The sequence below is a fragment of the Mauremys mutica genome, chromosome 7 (genome assembly GCF_020497125.1).
Source record: "Mauremys mutica isolate MM-2020 ecotype Southern chromosome 7, ASM2049712v1, whole genome shotgun sequence".
NCBI classification, from domain to species: Eukaryota; Metazoa; Chordata; order Testudines; family Geoemydidae; genus Mauremys; species Mauremys mutica.
Window position 1 is genome coordinate 58658285 of NC_059078.1, and position 23583 is coordinate 58681867.

Here is a 23583-nt window from a genome sequence, read left to right on the forward strand (position 1 = left end):
GACACCGTGTGTATGTACAGGAGAGTGGGCAAGACTATCAGTGTTTTCCAGATGGAGTGTCAACTTCCCATGTCTGAAACTCCATCCAATGCCCTCTGCAGTTAGCAAATCCGTGGAAGTGCACTGAAGCATCGAATTAGGTTGTCATAAATCTAAACACCCCCTTTATTTCACATCTAGGTCTTCAGTTGAAATCTAGCCTAACAGAACAGAATTACCATTGTTACTATCCAAGAGGGACAGGGCAGTGCCATGCCATGTGAAGTGTTCCTGGTGGGCCTCAGCCAAGTGTCTAGAGCACAAGTGCCCCCTCACAAACACTATCACAACTGGCAACAGCTGTCCCCCCTCTTTGTGGCAACCTTAACTGACAAGCCAAGGGCAAAGTGAGACCTGGAGCCTAGACTTTCCTCTTAGCCCTCGAGGGGGTCTCTCCAGATCAGGGGTGTGGGTACCTTGCACGGCTTCTGCCTGTACAGTTCCTGCTGTAAGGCTGCATTGAGGATGTCCATCTCCGACTCCAGAACTCCTGAGCTGGCATTTTCCCCCAGCACTCAAAGGTTTATAACAACTTTATTTCAACGAGCTAGCGTTTAACTCCCTAAAGAGTGGAAGATTTACAGCACTCCCTGGAAATCACAACCATGATGGCAGAGGAATATCCAGGTTACCACTGATGGACTCTCTTTGAGGCTGTAACTGAAACCAAGGTTTCAGACAAATGGATGTTATCAGTGTGCTGATGGGGAGGGGGCCAGTGTGGGGACACAGAGACAAAATGGCAAATCAATCTCAGATTTTTCCAAAGACAGACCACTCATTTACCCCAGGCTGGGGGGAAGGGAGGAGGGCTAGGAGTGAGAAGGAACAGCTGATTGACTTATTGATTTTGAACGGCCTGAAGGATTATCTCCCCAAGATCTCTGCATAGTGGTTCCCCAAAAAGGAAAGTCCTGAAGCTATCTCAGCATTGCACACTGTATCTGATATCTGTGGATCTCTGCAGTTTCACAATATAACTATTTAAAGCTGCCAGAACATGCCTCTTCCCCATGTGCTAGAATCAGCATCTCTGCATATACTCCCACTGTGGAAACTTTCTGCCTCATTTAAAAAACTTTAGAAGGTTTGGGTCTTTATTGGCCATCAGCGGAAGCTGGGTCAAGCCAGGATGGAACTCCCCTCATGACAAAGTCTGCCTGCGTTTGCTGCGAAGCCAGGAATATCACTGGGCCATGCAGCAAGGTTTGGTGGAGATAAATTTTTCCATTTGTGCAGGGTTAATTTTGTAGTGATCAAAGCTGCACATTGGAACCATGCCACATTGTTACCAGGTATCTAGGGTGACCAGATAGCAAGTACGAAAAATCGGGACAGGGAGTGGGGGGTAATAGGAGCCCATATTTAAAAAAGCCCCAAATATCAGGACTGTCCCTATAATATCAGGACATCTGGTCACCCTACAGGTATCAGGAATACATCCAAGAACAAAACTTAAGGGGGAGGGCTCCAAGTTAGCATCCAATAACTAATTGGTCCTTTGACCCACCTCATGCCAGAAATGCTTGATATAGAGGCACCCCCAAAACTTATGAGTTCATATAGCACCAAAGGAGTTCCATTTCCAACACAGATCAGCATTTATGAGGCCCATTACCATTAACCGACACCAGGACCAGCATATTGGAAAGAGTGTATTTTGGTGAATTAACTGTAGTCTCAGATCAATAGTTGCCTTTTAAACATCAGATACAAATGTATTCTACTAGCTTGAAGATAGTTGTGTATCCAAATCTCTATTCTAAGCAACTCTCAGATTCTCAATTTTTGGCAGAGTTTTTTGAGCCAGAAAAAAAAAATCACAAAAGGACATCAATGGCTGAGTAAAGCGAGGAAATTTCCCTTAAAATAAAGTTCTGACGTTCTCAATGCATCTGCTCCAAATACAGTTAGAAGCGAATACTTTAACTGGAGATATTTCCATGCCCAGAGCAGGGCAAACCAAATTGTTGCTGAAGACTACAAATGGTTTAAAAAACCCAGCTGCAACCTGGAAATCCTGGATGCCTCATCATTTCTGGAATTGGCACTCTCACTGAAGGACTGTCCAATATGTGGACTTTCTACTCAGACCCTATGCCTCCAGCACTCCCAGCTATCTCCGTGACACCACTGATTTCCTGAGAAAACTACAATGCATTGGTGAGCTTCCAGAAAACACCATCCTAGCTACCATAGATGTGGACGCTTTCTACACAAACATCCCACACACAGATGGAATACAAGCTGTCAGGAACAGTATCCCTGATGATGCCACAGCACAACTGGTTGCTGAGCTCTGTGACTTTATCTTCACGCACAATTATTTCAAATTTGGTGACCATATATACCTCCAGACCAGTGGCACCGGTATGGGCACCCACATGGCCCCACAATATACGAACATTTTTATGGCTGACCTGGAAAAACGCTTCCTCAGCTCTTGTCCACTCATGCCCCTTCTCTACCTATGCTACATTGATTACATCTTCATAATCTGGACCCATGGGAAGGAGACTCTGGAAGAATTCCACCACGATTTCAACAGCTTCCACCCCACCATCAGCCTCAGCCTGGATCAATCTACACGGGAGGTCCACTTCCTAGACACCACGGTTCAAATAAGTGATGGTCACATTAACACCACACTATACTGAAAACCCACTGACCGCTATGCCTATCTTCATGCCTCCAGCTTCCATCCCGGACACTCCACATGATCTATTGTCTACAGCCAAGCGCTGCGGTATAACCGTATTTGCTCCAACCCCTCAGACAGAGACCAACACCTACAAGATATTCACCAAGCATTCTCAAAACTACGATACCTGCATGAGGAAATAAGGAAACAAATCAACAGAGCCAGACATGTACCCAGAAGCCTCCTGTTGCAAGACAAGCCCAAGAAAGAAACCAACAGAACTCCACTGGCCATCACCTACAGTCCTCAGCTTAAACCTCTCCAATGCATCATCAGTGGTCTACAACCCATCCTGGACAATGATCCCTCGCTTTCACAGGCCTTGGGAGGCAGGTCAGTCCTTGCCCACAGACAACCCGCCAACCTTAAGTATATTCTTCACCAGCAACCACACACTGCACCATAGTAACTCTAACTCAGGAACCAATCCATTGAACAAACCTTGACACCAACTCTGCCCACATATTTATACCAGCAACACCATCACAGGACCTAACCAGATCAGCCACATCATCACCGGTTCATTCATCTGCATGTCCACCAATGTAATGTACGCCATAATGTGCCAGCAATGCCCCTCTGCTATGTACATTGGCCAAACTCGACAATCCCTGTGCAAAAGGATAAATGGACACAAGTCAGATATTAGGAATGGCAATATACAAAAACCTGTAGGAGAGCACTTCAACCTCCCTGGACACACAATAGCAAATTTAAAGGTAGCCATCCTGCAGCAAAAAAACTTCAGGATCAGACTCCAAAGAGAAACTGCTGAACTTCAGTTCATCTGCAAATTTGACACCATCAGCTCAGGATTAGACAAAGACTGTGAATGGCTAGCCAACTACAAAAGCAGTTTCTCCTCCCTTGGTGTTCACACCTCAACTGCTAGAAGAGGGCCTCGTCCTCCCTGATTGAACTAACCTCGTTACTCTAGACTGATTCTTGCCTGCATATTTATACCTGCCTCTGGAAATTTCCACCACATGCATCTGACGAAGTGGGTATTCACCCACGAAAGCTTATGCTCCAATATGTCTGTCTATAAGGTGCCACAGGACTTTGTGTCACTTTTAACCCAGTCAGAGTTCCCCTCCCTATCCAGCCCTTCCACATCAAGGTTTTGACCCTGATTTTAAGGATAGGATTGCTCCACAGGACTGCATCTACATGGAGGAACAGATGGAAGCTGAACTTTCTAGCCAAGTTTGACCAAGCTTGCCTCACAGCCGGTACAGAACAGATTTTAATGGCCAAGTATTGTATGCACTGGGGCTTGCACTGTTGCTAGCACAAGTGCAACTGAATTACTGCTGGAAAATGGCTATACAATTTTCTAATGCATATACACCTCTTGTAAGCAGGACTGCATCGCTACAGTTGTGTTTAAATGGTTCTTTCCAGCAGAGTCCTGCCATTCTTGTCTGACCAGTCTATGCTGTGGGAAAAACAATCCCTGAGGACTGGGCTAGACACAATCCTACAGGGACATGAAAAGTCATCCATGTCACAGTTTCACAGCATGGTCCTCCAGCAAGGAGTTGCCAGTCCACACCCATCAGGAAACCTGGGCTGGAACCCAGCTAGCAACAATTAAGTTATGCCTCTGCTTGAATGAGGCCCTGCCTAGACTACAGATTCTACTGTACTTTAGCAAATGTGATAGAGCCTGTGTTATAGTATGGTTTGATCTCATGTGCTGAACAGGAACAAACAGTTATAAGCCTGTTAAGGAATCATGCTCCAGGACACGTCTCAGTTCCTTAACATGGTTTGATCTCATTAGCACCATGGGCCAGACTTCGAGGGGTGGGGGGACGGACGACGGAACACTGCAAGTTTGTGCCCTGAGTTTACAGTGCATTTTTTCTCCAAGGTGTAGGAGTGGGTGGGTCACCTTAAATGGTAAGGGGTTTAGTCACTGAAGTTAGGGGTATCAGTGGAGGCCATAGTCACCTGCATGAAGGTCTTATGTCTCAATACTGCCTCCCGGCCACCCTCAAGCCCTCCACAGGCTCTGTGTGTGGGATGGTTAGTGCAAAACCCAGAGAGAATCTCATAGGAGAGCAGCAGCAATTATGCAAGGATCCCCTCCCAGCCTGTCTGCTTATGGGAGCACAGACATAGTAAAGCCTCATGGTATTAGTCAGGGCAATACTGTATTTAGGCACTTTTTACAACACATGACAAAGTATGTGGTGCAGATGGAATCTTAAAACATCCCCAAGGCTAACTGGAGCTAATGAGTTATTTGTAACAAAGCCAACCGCAGCCTCAGGCTAAAGTGACACTGTACAGTATCTAGGAAGATGCAGTCTCTCATTTAAATACTGAACACCACCCACACACTCACTCAAGTATAAGTGTTCAATGCCCAATAACTGTGCATCTAGCGATGTATAAAATGCATATACTGAATTCATCCATGATCAGCAGTGTTTACATGTACATCTTACTGTACAAGACAGTTCCCAAACAAGACACTGTTTAGATAGTGGTAAGGTTGAAAATACGTAATCCTTAAACTAAAACACCCCCTAATTACAGCATAGTTAAAGAAATCCCCACGCATCTGTTAGCATGGAAATTAAGAGGTAAGGTTCCATAGCCAACCTCCTCTCCCCCCTTATTTGGGGCAATGCAGAGCTGCACCCCTCCCTTCCCCCCTAAGAAATCGTGGCTTGCAGGGGGAAGTGCATCTGCTGCTATACTCCTTCTATGGAATCATGTCTCTTGCTCTCACTCCTATCCGTTGCCTTGGGTGTGCTGGATGCCACAAGGGAGGAAAAAGTCTGTGCAGCTTCCATTTTAGGGACTGCAACTGTCTGACCCTCATGGGGCCATGCCAGTGGGAGGAAGGTGAGACTGAAAGCACTCTCGTGGTTCACACCTACACACTAGTGTAATAATCTTTGTACAAAATATGGCTTGTGGGGGAATCATCTGAAAACTAACAGCTCACAGGCCAATAATATCATGGTGAAGTGTATGTAACGTTAGATGTACAGTTATGAAGTCTCCTGCATGCTATTCTTAATGTGTTCAAACCCATACAGCCTGGCCCAGGCAGAAGTATCCTGAATGAAGAAATGTGTTTTTAACCTCAGTTTACATAGAAGGAGTAAGCAGGGTCCCTGGGACAGTAGAGGGCAGGAGATAAACCAAATTTGCATTCCAGCAAACATAGGGAGCCTCCTTCACCACCAGACCCAATGTCACCTCCTTTACTGCTTGAATAAACTTTGCTTTGAGGGGTAACCCTCAGAAGAATCCACTTCAAGGTTAACTGGCCTATAAAAAAAAGGGGGCAGAAAACCCCAAAGGATCTCTCTCACCTAACAAAACAAAGGAACCAGCTCTTTGACTTTTGGGAAGATCCTGACCTGAGAATTTGGTCAGCCACATTGCTGGGAACATGGGGTGAGGATTTAACCTTGAACCTAGTCAAGCGTGTTAAGTTTAGCTACTAGAAAACATTTCTGACTTTCATACCTGATACTTGAATTCACTTAAAATTCAATCTTCCTTTTTTAATAAAACTGGTTTTATTCTTTTTCAGTGAAACCAAGCCAACGCTGTGTTTAAACTGCACTGTTGAGTAACTTCCACTTAAAGTAGCAAACTTGAATATCGACCCTTTATAACAGGGGCAACAGATCTTTAATATCTGAACTGTCCAGGAGAGGGCTGGAGGTATGTTGAATCACCCTGTGGGTAGTAACAGGTGGCTGGAAGCCAGAGGGTGGCTGGTGTGTCACTAACAGGTTGCTGAACCAGGGCTGCAGCTGTACACCAACGCTCCGGGTGTAACCTGCAGGCTCTTTGGGAGCAGTGCAGGTTGGGAACTACAACAGAGAAGCAGTGTAAGGTTGCAGGGCAGGCAGTGACACAGCCCCTTGTTGGTCTGGATTGCACCCCGGAATGGGACAGGTTTCCTGCAGCCTCCTCCCCCTCTAACACTGCATACCCATGTCAGGGACAAACAACTTGACTGTCAATTTCCAAACAGTTTTCTCCATTTTACATTGTAAATTCCCATGCAATGTCAGGTCAGTAGGGGCCTGAGTTTCACCTTTAATTCAGGGTTTCCCAATCCAGGGGTGCCAGCAGGGCCGGCCCACAACATTTTGACATCTGAGGCAGGGAGCTCAAATGACGCCCCCAAACTCCCTCGCTTGGGCCAAAACTTTGAAAGGTCTCAGTTCTACTCCTCTCATGGTACTGCTCTGCTACCTACCCCAATAAAGGAGAACTAAAAACTTAAAATGCATTGTTCAAAAATTTTAAGTAACACAACTGTCAAATGCCTGAACAGCAAATGTAACTTTTCTTGTCTGCATAGTAAACACTGGCATTTTTATCTGTTTGAATAATCAAAGTGGTGCTTTCCTGGTTGCAAAGATTTGAACTGCTTCCTGCTGAAGGTCCACAGTCTGGGCCAGCTCATGCTCTATTGAAATGGTTGCAAGGCCAACCAGTCTCTCCTGTGTCATTGTGGAGCGTAGATGTGTTTTTATTAACTTCAGCTTGGAGAAGCTGTGTTCTCCACTGGCAACTGTTACAGGAAGTGTTAGAAGTATGTGGAGAACAACAAAAGCATTTGGAAAGAGGGTGGTCATCTTATTTGTGCACATATATTCCAGAACAGCCTTTGGAGTTGATCCTGCTGAAATGTATCTTGAAAGGGCTTTCAGTTCATCACGTAAATCACTTGCATCAATATCGCGCATGTCATCATGTGTCAACACTGTCTCTAGTGCCCTGCATTGCTATTGTAGGTCTTCTTGAGGTATAGTGAGGAGTTTTGGAATTTCAGATAACATCCCAAATATACTGCTGTGTTCCTTGAGCTGCATGAAACATTCTTCAACTGACTGTATTGCACAATCTAGCACCTGGTTAAAGAATTCAACTTTGAATTGTTGTTTGGGGTCTCTTATGGGATTATCCCGTGCCTCATAATCAAAATGTCTTCTTTGGTGACTTGTATTCTTGAACGGGTGGGAAAATAGCTTCAGTATGAAGTTCCTCTGCCAACTTCGGTGCACTCTTCAGAACATTTTCAAATCCCTCATCTGACCAGTAAGACTGTAGGTATGACTTTGCTTTGTCCAGTTGTTCCATTGCTCCAGATATATCAAGGTCAACAACCTGGAGTCTTGCTTACAACATTTATTTCAAACAGTATGTCATGCCACAACACTAAGCCACACAAATGAAGTTATGTATGTTTCTGGTGATTCCATTTCCTTCTGCCACTGTTCCCACGAACAGTTCCTGTCATAGCATTGTCCTCCATAATAGCAACTATGGCATCATCTATCTTCCCAATTTGGTGTTTGATAGGCTTTATTACCTCCACTCGACTTTCCCATTGTGTGACACTCAGTGGTTTCAGTATCAGAGAGAGTGTTCGCAGATGGTGCCTCAAAATTTGCCATTGATGAGCAGAGCTGCCCAGGGGGAGGCAAGTGGAGCAATTTGCCCCAGGCCCCGGGCCCTGCAGGGGCCCCGCGAGCCGCTCTGAGTTTTTGGCGGCACTTCAGGGGCAGGCCCTTCAGTGCAACGGAAGACTCAGAGGGCTTGGCTACACTTACGGTTTGCAGCGCTGGTAGTTTGCAGCGCTGGTCATCCAGCTGTGTAGGAGCAGCGCTGGTGTGTGGCCACACTCACAGCTACCAGCGCTGGTGTGTGGCCACATTTGCAGTGCTGTTGGGAGTGCTGCATTATGGGCAGCTATCCCAGCATTCAAGTGGCAACAACATGCTTTTCAAAAGAGGGGGGTGGAGGGTGGTGTACTGTGACAGGGAGCGGGGAAGAGAGAGAGAGAGAGTGGATTTTTGGAGCCAACACTGTGTTAGTTTCCTGGATTGAAAAATCACAAAATGTTCACGAGCCCTTAGTCTTAACTCTTAATTGCAAACAGCCTGCCTCCAACACGGACTCCCCGCTGTTTCACTCACTCCCTGTGGTGTACTGTGACAGCGAGCGGGGAAGAGAGAGAGGGTGGATTTTTGGAGCCAACAGTTTAGCTTCCTGGATTGAAAAATCACAAAATGTTCGCGAACCCTTGGTCTTAATTGCAAACAGTCAAGCAAACATTCACTCCCTGCCTCTCATTTGATCGTTCACAGCCAGGTACAGATAGCTCCTGTTTGCTGTGATCAGTGTTTGTTTTTTAGATAAGCAGTTCAACGGAGCTCCGATCGGAGTTCACAACAAAACAAAGAGAGGCTGCATAACAAAACAAAGGAAGTAATTTAGTTAAAAGCTTTCTGGGATATCTCCTTATTCCCTGGAGGCCAATAAAAGCACTGGTGTGTGTCCACACTTGATGAGCAGCGCTGGATCACCAGCGCTGCAATCGCTACACCCCAACCTGGCCAGGTGTACAGCCAGCGCTGCAGCCAGGGAGTTGCAGCGCTGGATGTGCCTTGCAGGTGTGGACGGTTACTAATTGCAGCGCTGGAAAGCCTCTACCAGCGCTGCAACTTGCAAGTGTAGCTAAGCCCTGAGCGAGTGAAGGACCCGCCCCTGAAGTGCTGCCTGAAGCCTCGGAGCGCCGCCCGGTGAGTACAAGTACCACATGCAGTGTGGGGCGGGGGTGGGGGGAAAGTTGCGGTCGCCAGCACTGAGGCTGTTCTACTGCTGCCACTTCATTCTTCGGCGGCAATTCGGTGGCGGGTCCTTCCCTCTGAGAGGGACCCACCGCTGAATTGCTGCCGAAGACCCGGCCCTGCCCCAGGCCCCCTGAATCCTCTGGGTGGCCCTGTTGAGTTGATACAGAGAAAAATACATAGATGCTTTGAATTACATTAAAAAAAAATTTCAGCAGCCTCATTGGAAGCCGATGCTGCATCACTGACCACTAAGTTCAATGAATGAGAATTGCATGGGACAAAAAAAGCTCGAGGGTTTAACTCTTGGATCCGTGTCTGCACTCCCGTTCTTTCCTCTCACATTCCGACCCCTTCTTCCAGCACACCATGCTCCCCCTCCTCCCCCATGCCCCCTACATGCAGCAAAACAGCTGATCACAGTGGGCAGGAGGCATGGGGGAACGGGGGAAGCAGGGCCTGCTGGTGTGCAGCAAACACTGCGGGGCAGGGGAGGAGCTGATGGGGGGCTGCTGGTGGGTGCTCACCACCCACCATCTTTCCCCCATGGGTGCTCCAGGGCTGGAGCACGCACGGAGTTGGTGCCTATTGCTTTAGTTCATAACTTTGCTAGACACTACACATCATGGTAGGCCCCTGCACCTTAGATGCCTTATTATTTTACTTACCTGGCAGCGGTCCAAGGCTTTGGCGGCATTTCGGTGGTGGAGGGTCCACTCCGGGGGTCTTTGGAGGCATTTTGGCAGCCACGGAAAGCCCGGAGTGGAACCCCCACTGCCAAAGTGCCGAAGCCCTGGACCAGCGCCAGGTATTCAAATTGGGCCCTGCCCTTCATAAAGCCAGCCCTGCCCACTAACCCCTCTTTTTGTCCTATGACTGCAGAAGTGTTAACAGGCCATTTCACCTCAAATGGTCTCTTAGAATGTGTGTTAACTACTTCTGCTAAACAATCTGTTCCGCCCTGTATTTAGCTGTGTTTCTGAATACATTTCCCAGACCTGGAGAAGAGCTCTGTGTGGCTTGTAAGCTTGTCTCTCACACCAGCAGAAGTTAGTCCAATAGAAGATATTACCTCCCCCACCTTCTCTCTCAGAGAAAAAGTGAGAGGGAAGAAAGGGAAAGAGAGGGGAAAGCCTGAAAGAAAAAAAAAATAGACTGCAGCTGTGCTGATATGTGGCAATGAGGGGCTACAGCAGGGGATGCCTGTCCAGTCAGTCAGTCACAAGGGGGGCTCCAACTGTATGGTTAGGAGCCACTGCATTCGCTGGATCCATCAGCACAGAGCCGGAGGGTCCAAGCAGCGTTCTCCAGGAACATGTCAAGGACACTGTCACTCATAGTAATAATGGCCGCAGCACTGCCACAGAGGCCAGGGGTGAATAGTCATTAGATTGAGGAAGTGCCTGCAGCAGTAGGTGCTTTCTAACATAGATGAGGAGACAGTCCTTGCCCCACAGAGAAACGAAGGCCTCAGCTACAGTACAAATCCTTTGCAGGTATAGCTAGACCAAGAGTCCCTTGGTGTAGACACAGCATATGCTGACAGGAGGAGTTTTTCTGGCAGGACAGTACCACAGTGATGTTGGTTACGCCAACAGACACACCCTGCAGCACAGTTGCCTCTGTACTGAGGGTACGTGTCCACTAGAAAGGCTACAATGGAACACCTACAGAGACAGAAAGGGTTTGGCCATTGCTGAGTAAATCCACCTCCACAAGAGGTAGTAGTTGTGTAGCCAGAACAATTATTTTGTCAACCTAGCAGCATCTACGCTGGGGCTTGGGTCACTGTAACTACATAGCTGACCTAAGTTTAGTGTTGACCATCCCTGAGGGCTTTGCCAGCATAGCAATGTCACTAGAGGGTGCGGTATTTTCACACACCTGACAGACAGCTATGCTGACAAAACTTACCTGGCCTAAGTTTACTGCCATCCAAAAAGTGTGTTCTCTCATTTTATCAGTATCAACTGTGTTAATAAGCAACAAAGAGTCCTGTGGCACCTTATAGACTAACAGACGTTTTGGAGCATGAGCTTTCGTGGGTGAATACCCATTTCGAAAGCTCATGCTCCAAAACGTCTGTTAGTCTATAAGGTGCCACAGGACTCTTTGTTGCTTTTACAGATCCAGACTAACACGGCTACCCCTCTGATACTTGTGTTAATAAGGAAGCTCCTAGGCACTACAATAATATAATATCACGTGGACATAGCCCAGCCGCTATCGGAAGAGAAACAAGAATTGGTCTTTGATCAGATTGTGTTGCCAGTTGTGCATTTTTGGTATGAGACTAATGAAAAAATGATAAAAATAACAGAACATGAAGACACCTTATGCAGAAGCAAAGTACCTAGGAGAGCTCTACACATGTGCTAGACAGTAGAGCTTCATGTAGGATAGGACCTGGATTTATCCAATGTTTAATTAGGACAGTAATCCCATATCAGAACATCACAGAGTAAGTGTTCAGTAATTGCTAGTGTTAGGTCAGCAAAAGCATCTCCTGTGGTTTCTGTTTGGAGTACATATATTTACAAATGCATATGGTTTATTAATAAATAGTAGTTCCTCTTTGTAGTTTACCTATAGATTGAGTCTTGACCAGCACTGGCAGCCTTTTCCCTGTATAGGCTGGCTACCCCAGTAATAGCTGGCTCGAGTGAAGCAGTAGACAACCTACCCAACCTCTAGAAGACTGCAACATGGGAAAGTTTGGGCCTAAAATGATATTGTCAGGGGCGGCTCTAGGATTTCCGCCGCCCCAAGCAGGGCGGCACGACACGGGGGGCGCTCTGCCAGTTGTCGGTCCTGCGGTGCCGGTGGACCTCTCGCAGGCATGCCTGTGGATGCTCCACCGGAGCCACGGGACCAGCGGCCCCTCTGCAGGCATGTCTGCGGGAAGTCCACCGGCGCCACGGGACCAGCGGACCTTCCGCAGGCGTGCCTGCGGGAGGTCCGCCGGAGTCGCCTGCCGCCCTCCCGTGGGACGCCGCCCCAAGCGCGTGCTTGGCACGCTGGGGTCTGGAGCCGGCCCTGGATATTGTGATATGGAGGAAAGCCTGAACAGGTTTTTCATACCTATAACAAAAAGGGGTTTCAGACAAGCACTTAAAAACACTTCAGTACTAGACACTACAGGAACTATTGGAAAATTGCTACCAAGACTCACTGAGACTAAAAGATTTATATCAACAGCCTTTGAATAATAAGATTTAAATATATAAAAGTTATACAAAGGCAGAAGCAGAAAGCATTCACTCATTAAAAAGTTGAAGATCTCTCTGACTGCAGAAGTCCACCTATAGGTACATAATCTTAACAAGAATCTTAAAAACAATTGTCCTGAACAGGGAAAGTAATCAGTAGCTTTTGGGAGGAGGTCTGAGCAGCTGGGGGGCAGATTATTCATATTTTTGAATACTTGCCAAGTACTCTGTGTGGCAGAGCTCCGACCTTGTCCCTGTGGGTCCCGTGCTTCCAGGCGGTTTATGCTAACCTCAGACAGGGCCAGATTAACTTTGTGGGCCCGGCGCCAAACATATTTGTGGGCCCTCCTGGGGAATAATTGTAAAAGAGGCCGGGGGTAAAAGCACAGTGGGGCAGGAGCTAGGGAGGGGTCAGGGGTAAACTGCAAGCACCGCAGGGCAGGGGAGGGGGTAAACAGGATCCCCCCCACCCCTGCCTACATGGAGCAGGTACCTACCTGGTTCTAGCCCATTCTCTTTGTCTCTCGCTGCACTGAGCTGCCCCTCCTCCCACAGCAGCAGGACAGGTTCTTTTCCAGCCCTCTGGGGTGGGTGTTGGGAGTGGGAGGAGCAGAGGCTAATGTGGTTACTCCTATAACTGGACATTTAGTTCCCAGTCAGCACTGCTAACCGGACACTCAGGTCCCGTTTTCTATTGGAGTTTCCAGTCTAAAACTGGATATCTGGCAACAGGGCTGGCAGAAAAGCCTGAGGGGGGGAGAGGGGCAAGCAATCATTTTTAAAAGTAAGAGGGCTAAGCCTTGGGAGCCGGGGGGAGGGAAGAGAGAGTGGTGGGTGGGCTAAGGAGTGGAGAGGAGCTAGTGGGCAGGGCCATGTCTGCTGTACTGCCCAGGTAGGTTGGAGACTGTGTGGGGCGGGGGGGGGGGGGAAGGTCAGCTGACACAGTATCCAGGGCCGGTGCAAGGATATTTTGCACCCTAGGCAAAACTTCCATCTTGCGCCCTCCCCCTCGAGCATCACTTGTTATAAATTTTCAAAAATGAATACAGTGGAGTCACAACTTACGCAGGGGTTAGGTTCTAAGGTTAGCACATAAGGCCTGGTCTATACTACGGGTTTATACTGAATTTAGCAGCATTAAACCGAATTAACCCTGCACCCGTCCACACAACAAAGCCCTTTATATTGACATAAAGGGCTCTTAATATCGATATCTGTACTCCTCCCCGACGAGGGGAGTAGCGCTCAAATCGGTATTGCCATTTCGGAATAGGGTTAGTGTGGCTGCAATTTGACGGTATTGGCCTCCGGAAGCTATCCCACAGTGTACCATTGTGACCGCTCTGGACAGCAATCTGGAGTCGGATGCACTGGCCAGGTAGACAGGAAAAGCCCCGTGAACTTTTGAATTTCATTTCCTGTTTGCCCAGCGTGGAGAGCTGATCGGCACAGGTGACCACGCAGAGCTCATCAGCACAGGTAACTATGCAGTCTGAGAATCAAAAAAGAGCTCCAGCATGGACTGCACGGGAGGTACTGGATCTGATCGCTGTATGGGGAGAAGATTCTGTGCTAACAGAACTCCGTTCCAAAAGATGAAATGAAAAAACATTTGAAAAAATTTCCAAGGCCAGGATGGAGAGAGGCCACAGCAGGGACTCAGTACAGTGCTGTGTGAAAGTTAAGGAGCTCAGACAAGCCTACCAGAAAACCAAAGAAGCAAACGGAAGGTCCGGGGCCGGGCCGCAAACATGCTGCTTCTACGCTGAGCTGCATGCAATTCTAGGGAGGTCCGCCACCACTACCCCACCCCTGTCCGTGGATTCCGAGGTGGGGGTAATCTTAGCCTTGCCTGAGGATTCTGCGGATGGGGAAGATTAAGGAAGGAGGAAGATGAAGATGAGCTTGCAGAGAGCACACAGCACTCCGTTCTCCCCAACAGCCAGGAGCTTTTCCTCAGCCAGACAGAAGTACCCTCCCAGCCCTCCCAAGCCACTATCCCAGACAATAAAGCCATAGAAGGGACCTCTGGTGAGTGTACCTTTGTAAATATAAAACATGGTTTAAAAGCAAGTGTTTTTTAATGATTAATTTGCCCTGAGGACTTGGGATGCATTCGCGGCCAGTACAGTTACTGGAAAAGTCTGTTAACATGTCTGGGGATGGAGCGGAAATCCTCCAGGGACATCTCCATGAAGCTCTCCTGAAGGTACTCCAAAAGCCTTTGCAGAAGGTTTCTGGGCAGGGCAGCCTTATTCCGTCCTCCATGGTAGGACACTTGACCACGCCATGCATGTAGCAAATCTGGTATCATTGCATGACAAAGCCTAGCTGCGTATGGTCCCGGTGTTTGCTGGCATTCAAGCAACATCCATTCTTTATCTCGCTGTGTTATCATCAAGAGAGTGATATCGTTCATGGTAACCTGGTTGAAATACGGGAATTTAAGTAAGGGGACAGAGATGGTTGGGCGGTTTGCCTGTGGCTTAAAAGAAATCCTTCCCTGCATTTAGCCAAGCAGGGGGAGCGGGGGAGGGGGGGTGATTGGCGCTGTGCTTTTTTGCGTTTGGCTAGCTGGGATCTTCCCACGCGGTGGTGGGGGGGAGGATGGCTAGCAGCAATCTTCCATGATATCAGCCACACGGTGGTGGGAGGGGTAAAGCATGGCTGGTATCATGGAAGATCGCTGCTAGCTATCAGGGCAGGGGGCTAAGGGTGTGTGTAGGGGGTGCAGGAGTCAGGGCAGGGGGTGGTGCAGGAGTTAGAGAGGGCAGGGGGCTGCTCACACAGGGGGCTGGAGGGAGTATGCCCCAATTCCAGCCCCTTCCCCAACACCTCACACCCGCCTCTTCTCCTCCTCCTCTCCAGAGTGATGTGCTGCGGTTGCCTGCTCCTGCCGGCAAGGCTGATCCAGCTGATTGGCGGGCGGAGAGGGGGGGATAGGACGTAGCACGCTGCGGAAAGGGGCGGAGCAGGAGCCAGGCTGCCAGCAGAGGCTGCCACAGAGCTGCAGCAGCCCGCAGCGTCAAGCTCTGACCCCACAGGAGAGAGCAGGGGTGAGCGCGGAGAAGAGTGCGCCAGGGCCCCTTTTGACTGTGGGCCCGGCGCCATTATAAATCCGGTATTGACCTCAGAGGCTCACTAAAAGCAGCAGAGAGTCCTGTAGCACCGTATAGACTAACAAACGTATTGGAGCATGAGCTTTCGTGGGTGAATACCCACTTCATCGGATGCATGCTCCAATATGTCTGTTAGTCTATAAGGTGCCACAGGACTCTTTGCCACTTTTACAGATCCAGACTGACACGGCTACCCAGTGATGAGCTGCCAAAATCTTAACAACGGGTTCCCTATAAAAAGTTCTGATTTAACAACGGGTTCCCTATAAAAAGTTCTGATTTAAGGGATGTGCGACAGCATGTATTTTTTGTACCAATAGGGTTACCATACGTCCATATTTTCCCAGGAGGTGATTAAGAACCGAAAAGCCTGACATGTCCAGGAAAATACAGATGTATTTTAACCCTACCTAAAGTTCTTTTTTAAAAAGATGGGGCTGAACTAGAAATGAGCTCCGTTTCACATGTGTGGGTGGTGATCAGGGACAGTCTCAATTTTTGGGTCTTTTTCTTATATAGGCTCCTATTACCCCTCACCCCCGTCCCGATTTTTCACACTTGCTGTCTGGTCACTCTAGGGTGTGCACATGTGTGGGTCCCAGCTGCTCCCTGCCCCCCCCCTCATTAAAGCAGGTGTGCAGGGTTACTGCCCTGGGAACTGCAGGGCACCAGTGGATGTGGGGCTGGCTGCAGATAGGGGCGTGGGGCAGGGCTAGCTGGAGGCAGGGAGTGACACGGGCTGGCTGTGGGCAGGTGATGCAGATGGGCGGGCTGCGGGCGGCTGCGGGCAGGGGGCGGCTGCGGGCAGGGGGCGGCTGCGGGCAGGGGGCGGCTGCGGGCAGGGGGCGGGGCAGGGGGCTGTGGGTGGCTGGGGGCGGGGCAGGGGGCTGTGGGTGGCTGGGGGCGGGGCAGGGGGGTGGCTGGGGGGAGGGAAGGCGGGGGAGGGGCGCAGATACTCACCCGAGGGGGGGGGGGCTGGGAGCAGCAGGAAGCAGCCGGGGACTCACCAGGCAGCAGCAGCAGGAGCCCCAGGGCCAGAGGTCCAAAGAGCAGCAGCAGCAGCAACAGGGCCAGGAGGCAGCTCACATGGCTCCCGCAGCACAGCGCAGCGCCCCCCGGCGGCCGGGAGGAGGAATTACAGGCTTCCCAGGCAGAGCCCATCAAAGCTTCCCTCGCAGGGAAGCTAGTTAACAAGCGGTTCTAAAACCGCTTCTAAATTTAACAACGGGTTCGCGCGAACCGGTGCGAACCGGCTCCAGCTCACCCTTGCGGCTACCCCTCTGATATCAGAGGCTCGCTGTGACTCTCCACGTAGCCCTTCTCTCTCTAGGGCCAGGGTTACAGTCTACTGAGCCCTTTTCATCATAACCCAGCAAGGAGGTTGGTGAGAGAACTTCCCACAGTCTCTATTGTCCCTAGGGGCTTATTCAAGAACAGTTTAGCCTCCTGTCCTGACAGGTGCCTGTCTTCCCCTCCCAGAAGGTGTTTCTGTAGTGGCAGGTTGGGGGGGAACTCAGAGGCCTGCCCTCTAGTCTGGGTTCTGGCCCAGGGACCCTAGTAGCAGCAGCTGTTGACAGCTGATCTTTCACCACCAGAGCTGCTATAGTTCCCTGGGCCACTTCCCCACAGCTTTCCCACTTCTCTCTTAATGCCTTCGTCACCCTTACCTTAGGGCTCCCTTTCCGGTGTCTTCATTACCCAGCCCTTCAGCTGCACTTCCTCTCCTCTGGCTCCCTTTCCTCCCACCAGCCTGACTGGAGTGAGCCTTTTTACAGTCTCAGAGGGGCCTTAATTAGAGTCAGGTGTTCACATTAGCTTAACAGCCTCACCTGACTCTTTGCAGGTTAATTGGAGTCAGGTGTTCTCATTAGCCTAACCTGATCAGCCCCTGCTCTGGTCAGTCAGGGAACAGAAAACTGCTTATCCAGTGGCCAGTATATCTGTCTTTGACTACTCTGCTGTAGGCGGGCGTCTGCCCCACCCACTTCGCAGTGCCCAATAGGACTACTCTGCTGTACCCAATGGGCCTGGGTCTATCACATCTGATATTCCATTTAATTTAATCATTTAGGCCATTTAGTTTAGGTTAGATCAAACAGGCATGCAGTGGAGTTATCTACTACAAGGGAAGGATTCATTTGCTGTGTCAGCGGTCACCATATTGCAGTGAGGGAGCAGGTATGCATAGATCATGTAATAGATCAGGGGTAGGCAACCTATGGCACACGTGCCAAAGGCAGCATGCGAGCTGATATTCAGTGGCACTCACACTGCCCGGGTCCTGGCTGCCGGTCTGGGGGCGCTCTTCATTTGATTTTAAATGAAGCTTCTTAAACATTTTAAAAACCTTATTTACTTTATATACAACAATAGTTTATTATATATTATAGACTTATAGAAAGAGACCTTCTAAAAACGTTAAAATGTATTACCGGCACGCAAACCCTTAAATTAGAGTGAATAAATGAAGACTCGGCACAGCACTTCTGAAAGGTTGCCGACCCCTGTAATAGATCATGCCCCTAGTTTGTACCAGTTGGTGCACCAAAGGGAACTGCTAACTAATTGAGGTTTCTACATGCTTCCTGAATGGACAATCTGTAACATTTGAGATGCTCAGTAATTTCAGTTATTTAAATGATCCTCATACTATGGTGGGTTTCACTTAGAAATGAATACTTCTAACGGCTACCTAAGAGGTCACGTCAAAAGCAAGAAAACGAAAGATTGTTAAACAGCTGTGTTTTATAAGTTTCATGATCTGCAGCAAATATTTATGCTAGGAAAATTGGCTAGAACATGTGATTTGCTAGATATCCAGTCCCAACTGGATTCAATTTTAACTTAGAGTCCACTCCTGCGAACACTTAGTACCAGGGGCAGTGCTTCCTTCTGCGAGTTGTTCAACTGATTTCACCCAATAGCGAGCGGTGGCAGGATTGGTGCCTTAGTTAAAATCAAGGCCCAAATGTAACTAGACAGGATTCCCTGGGCACCCTGAACTTCCAAATTCTACCCTGAACCAAAGAGCAGTGGTGCCAGCATGTTTGAAAAGGGGAGAGAAGTGACAGATGGCATCCCCAATGGAAAATCCCCTTGACTGGATGAGTTTAAACAGAATTCAAGAAACAAGTTTCTGTAAGACTCCAGTGGTGGGAGCTATTCCAAGCACCTGTCAGAAAACAACTATCACCCTGAAGGGAGAAAGGTCAAAAGAGTTTTAACTGTTTTGATCCAATATCACTGACCAGTTTAGAAAACAGAACTTGGCAAGAACCTCAGTAAATCCACTGTCTCAAAACACTATGATCACAATGGTCCTTTTTGGTTTTAATATTTATGCAGAACACTGCCAAAAGGAACTCATATGGACCAGCCAGAAATTATTTCAGACATGTCCATATAAAGAGATCATTTGATATTATACAAAATGTCAATAAGATCAAAACAGGAGGCCTTCTCCTTGCCCTCCACATGAAGGCATTTGAGCACGTGCTTTGGGAATGCTTTTCAAACCTTGGAAAAATACAGTTTGGGTTAGTACTATAGAATTCGGATAGAACTCTTCCTAAAGTTTCCCACTGCATCACCCCACAAGATCTAGTCCAGAGACATTTCCATTATTATTTGTCATGAGAGAGGATTGTCCACTCCCATCCTTCCTTTTTGCCAACTCAGGTTAGTCACTAGCAATAGCAACTCAATTCCTCCTCAGTCATAAACAGTATCTGCAGACATTCCACTAGAGCGTGACAGTCGAGATATCTTCCTTCAACATGAGTTGAGTAATGCTTGTCTTCTGGAGTTCTCAGAATTACTGATCAACATTGCTCAATGATCATCTCCCCTCCCATTCACTCATGGACTGGTCTCCTCAGAGCTCTAAATATCACAGAGCAGATTAATCCCCAGTTATTGAGCAATTATTTACAATATGGTCCTTTGCATTAAGCCTTGAGATCTGATCTCTGGTGATCACCTGACCTTCCCCCATCATGGGGGAAATTTAGAGACGAGTCCAAGGATAATGTACATTTTCCAGCCCACTCAGAGGTAAGTTACAAAGGCAGATTCTTGCTTCCTTAGACTCTCGCTCACTGACCAATGTACAACTCACACCGCTTTACACCTTGTGATATGTGGAGCTTTAAGAACTGTAGTGACTGCACCTTTAAAGCCTGGAAAGAGGAAGTGAGGCTGGAGGTAGCTTATAAACAGGGGACTCTTATGGTGCTCGCTACAATTATTTTGACCTGCATTTTCTAATGTGTCTAAGGGTGTTAGACACCCAACTCCCACTTCAAATTAATTTGAGTTGGGTGTCTAACTCTAAATTCTCAGAGTATTTTCCAGAGCCCCCTTCAGGAGGTGCTGGGGCTCAGGGCATCAGCCCTGTGGATTTAAAAATATTTACCAGAGCTTTGCTCCGGACACTTCCAGCTGAATTTAAGCCTTGCTAACACCCCATAGGCATATTAGAAAAATCTCAGACTTGTTACTTTTTTTCTTAATTATTCTGATCTGATTAAAGTCATTGTAGTTAAATTAAAAGCATACCTGGATTTTGGGAAACTCATGACCTCAGAATTTGGTTCCTTGCATATAAATTGGTGCAATTAATATACAGAGGAGCCAGAAGATAGGTGTGTAGCAGGAAAAGCAATTAACACAGGAGGTGTAAGTGAAGTATTCTACCTCTTTCTGGCCTCTTTGCACCTATCCCCTTCACCACTCCTTGGGCTTGTCTACACACAAGCTTGCACTGGTTCAGCTAAAAAAGGTGACACTTATATTGGCTTAACCCTGATTAGATTGCTAACCTTGCCCCAATAAATTTACAAGGGCAAGCAAAAGCAATGTAATCCATGTAAACCGGGCTGTCTACAGAAAATTGCAGCAATGTAATAAAAATCACACCTTAGTTAACCCATCCAACTGTGTAGACCACGCATTAATCTCCTATTCTCCTCTTTTGATTCCCAGTTATCACCATTTTATCCTCTATTTCACCCTTATTTCCTCCTTTCTCCTGCCCTCTCCCCTCAGACCTACTTTTCAAGGACAAAAAGCCACTGGGCCACACATGCTGGCCTTATTTCCCCCTATATTAAATCTGTAAATATTTTCAACAAGAAAGTATTTTAGGACAATACAGTAACCAGATATAATCACTTCTTTCCCTCCCATAACCATGTTTACAGTGGTTAAACCACCTATGGGAGGCTTAGAAGACAGAAATAGAAAGGGGAGAAAAAACACAAAGCCACAAAAAGTGTAACACCCAATTAACGGCGGACTAACCTCTCTGGTGGTATTGCAACACCGTTCCTCTGCCGAGCTGTGGGGGAAAGGACGTTGCAGACCCGTGGCCAGTTCGCTAGAGTAGCCATGCTCAGAGCAGGCTCCAGATTCCAGTAACTGGCTCCCTGGTTTAGTAACTGTCAACTGAGCGAGGGAGCCCCCGGCCATGTCAGTTGATGGTGGCTTTGAGAAGGAGATGGTGACACTGGAAGAGAGATTTTAGTGGGGTTTTTTGCCACCTTGTGGCCTATGGTTCTGCTGCTGCCATTTGAGACCTCTCCAGACTGCCTCACTGCTACTGGTAATTTAGGAGGTGTGGCAGGATGAAACTCCACCACAAGCTAGAGAGGGCTTAAAGACCTCGTGGCTGAGGGGTGAAAACATTATCCAAGTTGCATCTGTAGAGCAATTAATAAGCTGATTCTCAGTCCAAGGAGGCAGGGTTCAGAGGGGTCCGGTGATAACGTCAATGGACACTGGGGCCTTATGAAAGGCAAAGAGGATCCTGCAAAGGATCCCGAGCCAGAATCAGCAGAACAGACACCTCATGAAGACTCAGTCTGAGGGGCCAGGGCTTGCTATCAGAGCTGTGGAGGAGACTGTAGGTAACACCAGAAAGGGGACTGGGAATGGGCTGGTTTGTTGGGACTTTGGACATTAGTTAAACCTTTTGTTACCCCAAAAGGAGCTTGACCTTGACACATCTCAGTCAGAGGAGAGCTGGAATGCGCACAAGTGCAGATGGTTTATGGGGCAGTAGGGGTAGGGTGAGAACCCCTGCAATAGCTCCAACCATAGGGGTGCTAAAGCAGGGAGTTAACAGGTCGCAGGAGGGTTGAGAGTTTGCTTCTTACTCCAGCTAGTCACAGAGAAGGAGCAGCAGTGGGGATATTTGAGGAAGTATCCTTTGGTTTTACTCTGTTTGCAAGACATCCCACTAAATATGGAAACTTATAATAAAATTATAACCTAAACCAAAGTTTACCAATTCCCAGTCTTATGTTAGAGATTTGTTCATGTCCAGACATTCTTTGAACCCAGCAGGGTTATGCTAAATATCTTGCACCTTTGCTGTGATATGAACAGGCATAGCCCTTGGGCATGGCCCCAGCAACAGAAAGTCTGCCCGGTAAGAAAAAACAGCTACAACCTCTCTTCTTCCAGATGCCCTTTCCTGTCCCCCACAGTATGTGTACTGTGTTTGGCAAGTGGATGATCTGAAACACTTCAGGAATTATTCAGGAGATGACTTTCCAGCTTCCATGCTCATTTCTGGGAAGAAGAATGATTTTGTCAGGGATAAGACACTTAGAGCTTGTCTACACTTAAAATGCTGAAGTGATGCAGCTGTCCCGATTCAGAGAAGATGCTACCTAAACCAATGGGAGAGATTATCCCGTGGGCAGGATACTCCACCTCCCCAAGAATTCTCCCGTCAAACTAGCTTTGTCTACACCAGAGGCTAGGTTGGTTTTACTGCATCACTTAGGGATGTGGATTTTTCACACCCTGGAGCAATATAGTTATGCTGAGCTAATTTCCTCATTTAGACCAGGCCTAAGTATCCTTGAGACAGAAGTTTCAACCCCCTCACCTCCATGTACTAGCTCTACACTTAAGTTTTACTTTTCATCTTTCCCAAATCAACATGGAGATTGGGGTCTCCATTATACTAACACAAACACATCTGAGACAGAATTGAACCAAGACTTCACATAAAAACAGGTGTGAATCCTTCCGTGCTGCTCAAATTGCAGCTCAGGTAGTTACATTTTATCTTCTGAAATGCTTTCTGCACTTTCAGTTATACATGGTATTAATCACACTCCTAAATGATTGTGTAGTGTTTTGAGCACAGACCAAGGAACGTGCGCCCAGGGCCGGTGCAAGGATGTTTCGCGCCCTAGGCGAAACTTCCACCTTGCGCCCCACCCCCCACGCACCCGCCCTGAGGTGCCCCCCTCCCCGCGGCAGCTCCCCCACTCTGCCCTGAGGCGCCCCCCTTGCGGCAGTACCCCACCCCAGCTCACCCCGCCACGCCTCCTCCCCAAGCACGCCGTGGCTGCTTCCCTTCTCCCGCCTCCCAGGCTTGCAGCACCTAAGCTGATTGGCACTGCAAGCCTGGGAGGTAGGAGAAGGGAAGCGGCCACGGCGTGCTCGGGGAGGAGGCAGGGCAGGGGTGAGCTGGGGCGGGGAGTTCCCCTGCGTGCCGCCCCCCCTGCCCACTTGCTGCAGGCGGCCTTCCCTACACTCCCCTGCCCCAGCTCCCTCTGCCTAAATGCTGGCTGTGACCGGGGCGGACGAAGATCTGGCCGCTGCCGAAGAAAATGGCACCCCCCAAATGCCAGTGCCCTAGGCAGGGGTGAGCTGGAGCCGGTTCGCACCGGTTCGCGCGAACCCGTTGTTAAATTTAGAAGCGGTTTTAGAACCGCTTGTTAACTAGCTTCCCTGCGAGGGAAGCTTTGATGGGCTCTGCCTGGGAAGCCTGTAATTCCTCCTCCCGGCCGCCGGGGAGCGCAGCGCTGTGCTGCTGGAGCCATGTGAGCTGCCTCCTGGCCCTGTTGCTGCTGCTGCTCTTTGGACCTCTGGCCCTGGGG

General features: G+C 48.5%; 1 protein-coding gene across 6 annotated transcripts in view; it reads right to left on the reverse strand.

Annotated features, from left to right (window-relative positions):
* The window catches only part of ELOVL3 (ELOVL fatty acid elongase 3), a 77563-nt gene that overhangs the window by 28284 nt on the left and 25696 nt on the right, over window positions 1-23583 (reverse strand). For 4 of the 6 annotated variants that reach the window (XM_045025423.1, XM_045025422.1, XM_045025418.1 and 1 more), the window contains exon 2: window positions 22137-22258. The exons of 1 other annotated variant lie outside the window; for it this stretch is intronic. The gene's annotated coding sequence lies outside the window, so the exon portion shown is untranslated. Of the gene's footprint in view, window positions 1-20986; window positions 21192-22136; window positions 22259-23583 lie in introns of all 6 variants that reach the window. One more of the 6 variants, XM_045025420.1, reaches the window with a different exon arrangement.